The 10,310-nt window shown below is 40.5% G+C and overlaps 3 non-coding genes across 3 annotated transcripts; 1 reads left to right on the top strand and 2 right to left on the bottom strand.

Moving 5' to 3' along the window:
* Positions 1-334: 334 nt before the first annotated feature.
* Positions 335-416, bottom strand: Trnas-gcu. Its single transcript has one exon. It is a non-coding gene; the product is annotated as a tRNA-Ser (tRNA).
* Positions 417-2,425: 2,009 nt separating this feature from the next.
* On the top strand, positions 2,426-2,497 carry Trnap-cgg. Its single transcript has one exon. It is a non-coding gene; the product is annotated as a tRNA-Pro (tRNA).
* A 426-nt stretch (positions 2,498-2,923) lies between these two features.
* Trnah-gug lies at positions 2,924-2,995 on the bottom strand. The gene has a single exon. It is a non-coding gene; the product is annotated as a tRNA-His (tRNA).
* Positions 2,996-10,310: the final 7,315 nt, after the last annotated feature.

Raw genomic sequence — 10,310 nt, 5'->3', positions numbered from 1 at the left:
GTGCGAGCTCTTTCAAGACCAGACTTGACCAATACTGGAGCAGGTTCAGGTACAATCAGGATCCGGTACTTGCCCAGTACTTGGCAACAGTGCGTAACAGAGATGTGACCGATCAGTGGCGAAGAGGATAAAAGTAAAAAGTAAAAGTAAAGCCGCTAAGGATCTTCCCTTAATATTTTAGGCTAATTTCTTTTTGAGGTGTCGTTTTGGTTAATTTTTAGACCTGAAAATCTGACAATTTCTTGTGTAATAGATGTCCATTATAACGCTGAAAGTTTAGACTTTGACAGTTTCCATATTTTCAAAGTTGTCGTTTCCAGAGTAAAACATTTATCGACGAGGATGGGATTCGAACCCACGCAGGGAGACCCTATTGGATTAGCAGTCCAACGCCTTAACCACTCGGCCACCTCGTCACATGTTATCAGTTAAAATTACTCTAAAATTTGATATTCAACTATTACTTCTAATATTTTTAAGTTGTCTAAAATTTTGTTTTTAACTATTAATTCTAACAATTTTAAGTCATCTTACTCTTAGAATAATAATTTAATTGCTGTGTACCAGTATTAGAATCCATGTAGCTGGTGAATGCAGTGTTGATAGAACGTTGGGGAAAGTAGGTGGTCACGTGACTCGGCTCTACAACTCTTCAGCACCCAGGATCCTTCCGCACACTGCAGTTAACCGTGATATACTGTAATTGTCAACAGCAGGCATGCAAGCATCATCTAACCTACGCTATATGATGTAACAATATTAACGAGTCGAAGATGTTTATATAATTATGTAAACTTCATAGTTTACTAATTCGGCACTAGCTCCAACTTCTGGGTGTCATAAACAATGTTAGTTAAAATAATAGTAATAATATTTATTCAGTAAAATAATTAATTACAGTAAGTTTACAATTGGTTTGGTTACGTATGCATAGAAATTCTTTGCTTCACCAAAACCAATGAAAATATTATGATCCTGTGGAACTTTCCGAGTAAAATTCCCTGACTACTTTAAACTGGCAGGTAACAAGTTCACACAAACAAAAAAGACAGGGCCTGCATTATAATGATAATACATAAATTGTCCACCCGACAGTCCATTGCACCTAGGCTGCCACTGATACACCACCTTATCATCCATACGTCATTTTATCAATCCCTCCATCCAAATTAACCAATAAATAAACTTAAACCCCCCCAAAAACGTCTCGACCATTTCAGTTTATGCTACTAAGCGTGGTAATTAAACATTTTGATGGTTCTCCATATGTTTTGTTAATTTGAGAAATGAATATTAAATAACAACATTGACCAATGTATGTTATATAATTTATCCCAATTTTTTCTGATTCTCCCAGAAATACCAAAAAGCAGAGAGGCGAAGAGGCCGGGTAATTCCAAAATCAGTCATTAGACACGACAGTTGGCTCACGAAAACTGGCCTACAGTATATCTCTCAAGGATTGTTAACGTTTTTAAACACCTTAATCGGAGTACCATCTTCATATCTAAGGGTTAGTCCTCCACTCAAAACGTTCTCGGGCTGTTTTTACCAATCATTTTATCAATCTCTCTGGGGACCCAGTTTTCAATCTCATTTATTCATCAGTCTTTGCCTTCCCTTTTGTTATTATCCCTTCACCCATATCTATTTGACCAAAGTATCTCATTTTTCTTTTACTGGACATCATTTCAAGTATTTTTCTTGATTTTTTTTTTTAATCTTAGTACTTCTTCATTTGTTTTTCTGACAGTGTAGCTTATTCTTAGCATTCGCCGATAACACCATATTCCAAACGCCACCTTCTCATCTTTCTGGTGCCTGCTGAAAGTGTCTACGCTTCTGACCCCGTCCTTGAAAATCGTACCTAAATATTCATAAAAGAAAATTTATTCTGGTGACACCAAGTTTAACTTAATTGAATGTACACGAACCAAATGTGACCAACCCTACCTTTTTTAACCCACGTATCAGCTTACTAGCCGTTCAGGCGTTTGGAGAAGGCGGAGGATTAACAAACACATAAATGAAAATTACTGTATATGTAAAATTACCAGAGACGCCTCTTACTTTTTATTTATTTTTTACTTTTATCCTCTTCACCACTGATCGGCTCGTTATAACACGAATATACCCCTTACGGCTCCCACAGCACATACACACAACTAAGTATTCTAAAACTTTGATCCGACCCTGAATAATATTGGTCGTAATAGTTCTAGATTTAATCAACCAGGGGTAGCCTAACATAGGTAACAGAATACAAAATTCATAGTATTAACTGATGATAATAGCACTTGTAATAGTAAATGTAACAGTAATAGACATGGTATTATAATAATTACAAACTTAATGACTCATATTTAATTTTAAACATTGATTAACACTGATTTTAAAAATAAGCAAGTCTCTCCAACCCTTAGGCGGCCTGTTGGTCTAGGGGTATGATTCTCGCTTCGGGTGCGAGAGGTCCCGGGTTCAACTCCCGGACAGGCCCGTTTTAAATTTCATAATTACTGTACAAGTGAAATACTGTACTATATTATTATTTTTTTTATTAATGTACAACTTCATATAGCCCCAACATACGATAGTTTATACACGCAGTGACATTCATGCAGAAAATGAATCCAATAGTTTGAAATAGAATATTCAGGAATGTGTATAACCTAAATGAACATGCTCACTAATCCCAGTCATGTGTGATCAGATTTTTTTTTTTATAAATATGTTTTGGGCAGTATTTTGTCTGCTTTATAACAATATTATAATTTTGTGTGCTCTCGTTAATAAAGATTGGACCAAATTATAATCAAGCACTCTGCACTAAATATATGGATTCTTTTCAAGTCCTTCTCAACCATCTCAACTATGATTAAAAAAGCATTCGCTGTACATGATCATATAAAATTAACTTCAACCCTGCCGTGACCAGGATTCGAACCTGGGTTATTGCGGCCACAACGCAATGTACTAACCACTATACGATCACGGCCATACGAGAATATAATAGTTATTAGATTTTCCAAGACTTTTGTATAAATATTTTTATTCAAGACCTTTATAAGAGATAAAATACTTTTAGAAAATTTTATATTAGTAATTTTAACCTAACATTTTACTTTCGTATTAAATTTATCAGAGTATATATTTTCATGAAAATTGTAGTTACAAGTTTTGTATTTAATACCGGGCTCTCGGCATTGGGTCTGTTAACTGGTTAAATCGTATCTTAGCAACAGGAAACAATTATTGTTGTCGCAAATAACACCGAGTCAACATCTATGTCAATAGTATTGTTAAGACCCTCCTTTCGCAGATTACCAGCTTCCACCACTGGTTATCAGAGGCCCCGTAAAAAAAAAAAAAAAAAAAAATATATATATATATATATATATATATATATATATATATATATATATATATATATATATATATATATATATATATATATATATATATATATATATATATATATATATATATATGCAAGTAAATCACTGTAGGTGCGCGTGATAGGTATATGCTGATAACCACAAGGAAAGAAGAAAACACGAAGTTCCCAAGCGCTTTCGTGTAATTCACATCTTCAGGGGTGAGTACAGACTAGGTACTCACCCCTGAAGATGTGAATTACATGAAAGCGCTTGGGAACTTCGTGTTTTCTTCTTTCCTTGTGGTTATCAGCATATATATATATATATATATATATATATATATATATATATATATATATATATATATATTGTATGTAGAAGTCCGAGTGTTTATTGGGCTAATGAAATATATATATATATATATATATATATATATATATATATATATATATATATATATATATATATATATATATATATATATATATATATATATATATATGCAAGTAAATCACTGTGGCTGTGCGTGATCCAGATATATGCTGATAACCACAAGGAAAGAAGAAAACAAAGTTCCCAAGCGCTTTCGTGTAATTCACATCTTCAGATGTGAATTACACGAAAGCCGACCAAGCACTGAGAATCCATGACCCAACCCAACACGCACCTGACGCTTGACCTGACGCTAGCCTGACTCTGTCTTGTCGCCTCCCGGCCGCGTCCGGGCGAGTTGCTGCTGCCTCCAACTTAAGAAAAAAAAACATAAGAATGAAGGAAACTGCAGAGGGCCTATTGGCCCATACTGGGCAGTCCCATTTACACCCAACCCCTATTACTCATATATCCATCCAACCTATGTTTGAAGCTATCCATCGTATTCGAGTTAATGATACTTATACTCCCTCACGCAAGCAGTGTTTAGCCTCTGCACCTATTCTCTCCTCCTAAAATTCACTTCAATCCTCCCTTTTTTCTTCCCCTGAACGTCCTTTCCCCCTGTCACTAGCATTTCATGTTCATGTTCCTAAAAAGCAGCTCACATCAACTCTCTAACCTCTCTCACCATGAACGGTTACGAGTTTGACAACGTGGCGCGGATACGTCCGGATACGCCGACCTGCCCCAAGAAACTAAACCTCCTACTTCTCAAGAAGTTCTTTGAAACTAGTGAGATCATGGGGGTCACCAAGGTGGAACGACTGAAGCTCCATGGTGACATCAAGATCACCTTTGCCGAGAAGGGTATGCCCGTACAGCTCGCAGAGATCCCAGACATCAACGGCATTCCACTAAAAATGATTGCCTACAAGTGGGACAACCTGAAGCTGGGAGTAATCTCCCACGCCGAAATTGCCCACGTGGACCAAGCAGAGCTGAGTGAGCTCCCCAAGGGGCAACTCCAAGTTGTGAAGAAGCTGTCCGACACCACTGCCCTCATCGGACACCATACAACCTTACCCAATAGGGTGTGTCATAGGAGGGAAGATCAGCTAAAACTAATGGCCCATCAGTTTTTTGGTAGATTTTAGTATATATAAACAGAAAATAATTTCGGTTTCAATATTTTGCAACCTTTTGCTAGGTAAATTTTAGCGTGAAATTTATCGAAAATCTAACGTACAGCTGCATTAGTGCATTACAATTAAATAGTGAACATTGCTTTCTGACTTCATTCTTTAACAACCCAACTAACAATATTTTTTTCTGTTTCAGATTCTGATGCATTTATAAGTTGATAATATTTGCGATGGCTGCTTGTGTCAGGACGAGGAACCAAAAATCCAGCCATCTCAGTCACTATCTTGGGTCTGGGAGAGAGCTCCTGAAGTCGGAGTTGCCTACATTGAGAGATGCTTTGAGATACGGTGTTTTAATCAGGCAAATCAGTGAAAAGAACCAAAGAACTTACACAAACATAGACATTGCCAGTGATATGACCAAAGCTGTCTTGGCACAGTACACTCTGGCTAACGCTCAGTTCAAGCCTCCAGTCATAACAAGTCAGAAGATTAGTGAGAGACTGCTAGCCAGTTGGGAAAAGGCAAGAGATATCTCTCTTGGGAGAGGAAAACTTGCAGTTAAGGACAGCTTTGACAAGCAACTGGACCAGTTATTTGACATAATTACTTGCAAGTGCCCAATTGTTCTCTGTCCTGAGTTTGGATGAGATCGTGCCTGTAAATCCGAGGCCCACATCTCCTGTATTTGCAATCGTGAACTGAAGATTCCTGTGATCGAACTGGCATTTGTCAAAGCACAGAGAGAGAAGACTGGCAGTATAGGGGCTCTCATGAATTCTAGCCAAGATATTCCGGAGTCCAAGAGACAGGAGGCTGCCACAGAGAGACAGAAGAGGAGAAGAGTTGCCGAGGAAAAGAGACTTGAGAAGGCCCAGGGTGAGGTAAAAAAGGCCGATGATTGGAGTCAAGCTGATTCAGAGTTTAATGACTTCCCCATGCTGATCCGAGTGCTGACCAGGAGAATGGTGACTTTGTCCCTAACCCAGAAAATAATGATCCCAAACCTTCCAGGCATAAGATTCGAAATAGGAAAGATATCCCGTGCATAGCTCTGGCCAGCATGCGACACCACACTGGTCTCAGAGAAACTGCAGAGATAGCAACAGCTGCCTGGGTTGACGGTGGTTTGATAACACCTGATGATGTTCACCTGGTGATAGATCATAACAAAGTAAGGAGAGCTCAGGAGAAACTTGTCAGTAACCTAGAAGAGGAGTTTGATAATGGGATAAGAGAAAATGGAATCAATTGTTTGTTCTTTGATGGGAGAAGGGATGACACTAAAGTGTTCATGAAAGTTGGAGATTCTGACAAGTTGTTCCCTGCCATGGTGAAGGAGGAACACTACTCCTGCTGCAGTGAACCAGGAGGGAAGTATTTGTGGCATTTCACTCCAGAGAAAGATGACATCAGGAAACCAGCTGAGATAGTGGCCGATAACATTGTGAACTGGCTCAGAGAGAGGAACGTAGACCAGACCCTGCAGGCCATTGGAGGGGACAGCACCAACACGAACACAGGGTGGCAAGGGGGGGGGGGTCATACACTGGATAGAGCGTTAGATTGGGAGGAAGCTGGTCTGGATTGTTTGTGACCTCCACACCAACGAGTTGCCACTCAGACATCTGATCCAGGAGCTGGATGGCAAGACTCTTTCAAACAACAGATGGTCTGGTCCTCTTGGCAAGATGCTGGACTCTGCCACTGAGTTAGAAATAAATCTGAGCTTTGAAAAAATCACAGTTGGCCCTCCACTCGCTGAGCTTGCACATACTGTCATTGACGACCTGAGTACTGACCAGTACTATGGTTACATGATTTGCAGTGCCATCAAACCTGGGGTCATGCCTGATAGACTTGCTTACCTGCAGATAGGTCCAGTCTCACATTCTAGGTGGCTGACAACGGCTCTCAGGTTCTACCACTGGGAATTTGGAATTCGCTCATCGCAAACTGAAGACCAGCTTCAACCTAGAGGACTTGTCCTTCAGTTCATCGGCAGGCTGTCCTGCGCAAATTGGTTTAACACCAAGGAATCAAATCATCGTTTCTCCAGAGTTAAAGAACTGTATTCTCTTCAACCCGGGCTCCTGAAGTCAGCCAAGGAAGGGTTCATTCCAGTTGTGGGGCAAGACTGTGAGAGATCTTCCTGGTATGTCTCCTTCCGAGACAGTTCTGCAGACAATGCTCTGCAGTAAGGATGGGGAGGAGAGAAAGAGTAGCAGTCAAAAGATCTTGGATACCAAGGACTGCTGGAGAATCTGGGCATGACGAATCAGTTGGTGACGGTTCGTGAGGTCAGGAAGGCTCTGCGATCAAATCTGGGTGCCAAGACCTCACTAATCTGTAGATCTGGATAGCATCGGAGCTAGCAGTGAGCCCCCCCTCTTACCTGCACCTTACCAATGTTCAGTCAGAAACTTTTCCTGGACAACCCCATGTCCCTGCCTGGCCTCCTTTTGAGTATGGGCGTTGTATTACCTTAGTGAGCAGGCCGGCGATCCGTGTACCCAGCCAGGAGGAGGGAAAATACATCCGAGCTCAGGTGATCCCTTCGGGGAGGGTGATGGTGAAACAAGCAAAGAAAGACTTGTCTTCTCTGCAGGTGTGCATGTACCAGGTCATCAGTAGTAAAACAGGTTTTGTATTTGATGATTTTATTTCCTAAAGGAATATTAAAATTGTCGTGTATCAAGATCATTCGTTTCACTATTTCTGGATCATTTTTAATCTAATAAATTAACCCACCGATACATTACTTTACTTTAAATAGCTATTTAGTAATTGTTTAGTAAAAAGGGTGGGAATACTGAATTTTCATAAGATTTTAAATTCTAATTACCTATCATCTTAAATCCCAGAATATCACATGATTCATAGACACCATCAGAAAGCTTAATACCATCGTTGGAATTTTCAAGCACTCAAAAAAAAATTCGCCTCCATATGACACACCCTATTACCCAAGGAGGCTCAACTGGCGTGGCTAGACCGAAACGCTGCTACAAATGCCAGCACTACGGTCACACAGTCAACAAGTGTGAGGCGCATGAGAACACCTGCTCCCTGTGCGGCAGCCCCGGACACCGCTACACTTTCTGCCCCAACACAGTGAAAAAATGCGCTGCCTGTGGCGGCCCACATTCCTCCGCCGATCGGACCTGCCCCAAATGGAAGGAGGAATGCAGGATAGCCACGGCACGACTCGACAAGAAACTGCGCTGCAAAGAGGCCCTCCTTGCTGTACGATCCCAAGACAAGAAAAGACCAGAAGAAAAGAAAAATCAAGAAAAGAAAACCCAAGAAATGAAAACTCAAGAAAATACACCTGCCACACAGAATCAAGAACACCACGAGGCCCGTGGAGCTGAAGCCCACGTGGTCAACCTCACCGTCTCCGACTTAAGAACATAAGAAAATAAGGAGTCTGCAATAACATAAGAATGGAGGAAACTGCAGCGGGCCTATTGGCCCATACAGGGCAGTCCCGTTTACACCCAACCCCTATTGCTCATATGAGCATCCAACCTATGTTTGAAGCAATTCAGCGTATTCGAGTTAATGATGATATTTGGTAACTTGTTCCATTCATCCACTACTCTGTTTCCAAACCAGTGTTTACCTATTTCACGCCGAAATCTAAATTTGTCTAATTTAAAACCATTGTTACGAGTTCGCTCCTGGTTGGATAGTTTGAGTACCTTTGTAATGTCCCCTTTGTTTAGCCCTGCCTTCCACTTATACACCTCTATCAGGTCGCCCCTCGCTCTACGTCTCTCAAGGGAGTGCAAATTAAAATGCTTTAACCTGTCTCTATACTCAAGGTTCCTAATGCCCGGGATTAGTCTTTTCATTCTCCTCTGAATTCTTTCCAAGGATTCTATATCCATTCTGTAATACGGTGACCAGAACTGAACTGCGTAATCCAGGTGTGGTCTCACAAGAGCAAGATACAGTTTTAGGATGACCTCGCTAGTCTTATAACTAACACTCCTTTGTATGAACCCAAGTACTTTATTAGCCTTGATACGAGCAAAAACACATTGTTTACTTGGCTTAAGGTTCCTACTTATCATTACTCCTAAATCTCTCTCGCAGTCGGATTTCTCTATGGCATCGTTGTTCATCTGGTATCTGGTTTCCCTGTTTACATCTCCTATACTGAGTACTTTACATTTGTCGACGTTGAATTTCATCTGCCATTTTTCAGGCCGGTTGGCCTGTGCATGGCAGCTCCTGTCGAGAGTTACTACCACTCTCTATCATCCGTGAATCTATCTAGCCTCCTTTTGAAACTTTCCAGAGTTCCCGCACTTACTACAAAGTTGCTAAGCTTGTTCCATTCGTCCACCACCCTATTTGTGAACCAGTTTCTTCCTATCTCCCTCCTAAACCTAAACTTATCCAACTTGAATCCGTTGCTCCGAGTCCTATCCTGCTCGGATATTATAAGAACTTTATCTATATCCCCTTTATTGATTCCTTTCACCCACTTAAATACTTCTATCATATCTCCCCGCACTCTTCGTCTTTCTAGGGAATGCAAGTTAAGTTTCTTTAACCTATCCTGATATGGAAGGTTTCTAAGTCCCGGAATCATTTTTGTCATTCTTCGCTGCACCGACTCTAGTGAATTTATATCCATTCTATAATAGGGGCACCAGAACTGAACCGCATAATCGAGGTGCGGCCTAACTAGCGCAAGATATAGTTGCAATAAGACCTCTGCACTCTTGTTACTTACACTTCTAGATATAAAACCCAATACTCTGTTTGAGTTGGCTGGATTTGCTGATCGTGTTGAGTGGTATTGGTGGATACTCTAGGTGAGGGCGGACAAGTGTTTTGTATAGATGTAGTTGAATTTTGGTGTCCATTTTGCTGAATCTTCGTAGTTTCGTGAGTTGTGATTGGGCAGTCTGTTTGCATTGTTTTACGTGTTTTGCTATGCCTGTTCTTGTTATTGTGAGACCCAGAATTTTGCCTTCGTTGAAGTATTGTATAGGTACGTTGTTGACTGTGATTGGTGCAGGGTTTATTTTGGCAATGTGTATTATCATTAGTTTCTGTGTATTGGTTTGAATTTTCCACTTTTTTTCATATTCGTTGATTTGCTCGATGTCGTGGGCTGTTTTCCGTGCCATCATCTGTTTGCCCTTCTGGATGTCGGATGATTGGGTGACGTCATTAGCATAAGCTACGTATTCTCCGTGTATAGGAGGTGGCATGTCCTCCGTATATATTGTGTAGAGTGTGGGCGAGAGGTTACTTCCCTGTGGTACTCCGCTGTATAATTTGATGCTTGGGCCTATGTGGTTACCTATGATAATTTTGGCCTCTCTATTCTCGAGGAAGTTACAAAGAAAGGAAGTAAAGTTGTTGGGAAGTTCTTGGGTGGTAATTTTGTATTTGA

This window comes from Homarus americanus, unplaced genomic scaffold (genome assembly GCF_018991925.1).
Source record: "Homarus americanus isolate GMGI-L3 unplaced genomic scaffold, GMGI_Hamer_2.0 scaffold36117, whole genome shotgun sequence".
NCBI classification, from domain to species: Eukaryota; Metazoa; Arthropoda; class Malacostraca; order Decapoda; family Nephropidae; genus Homarus; species Homarus americanus.
Note: the sequence above shows the minus strand (reverse complement) of the source record. Positions and strands in the feature narration are given on the sequence as shown.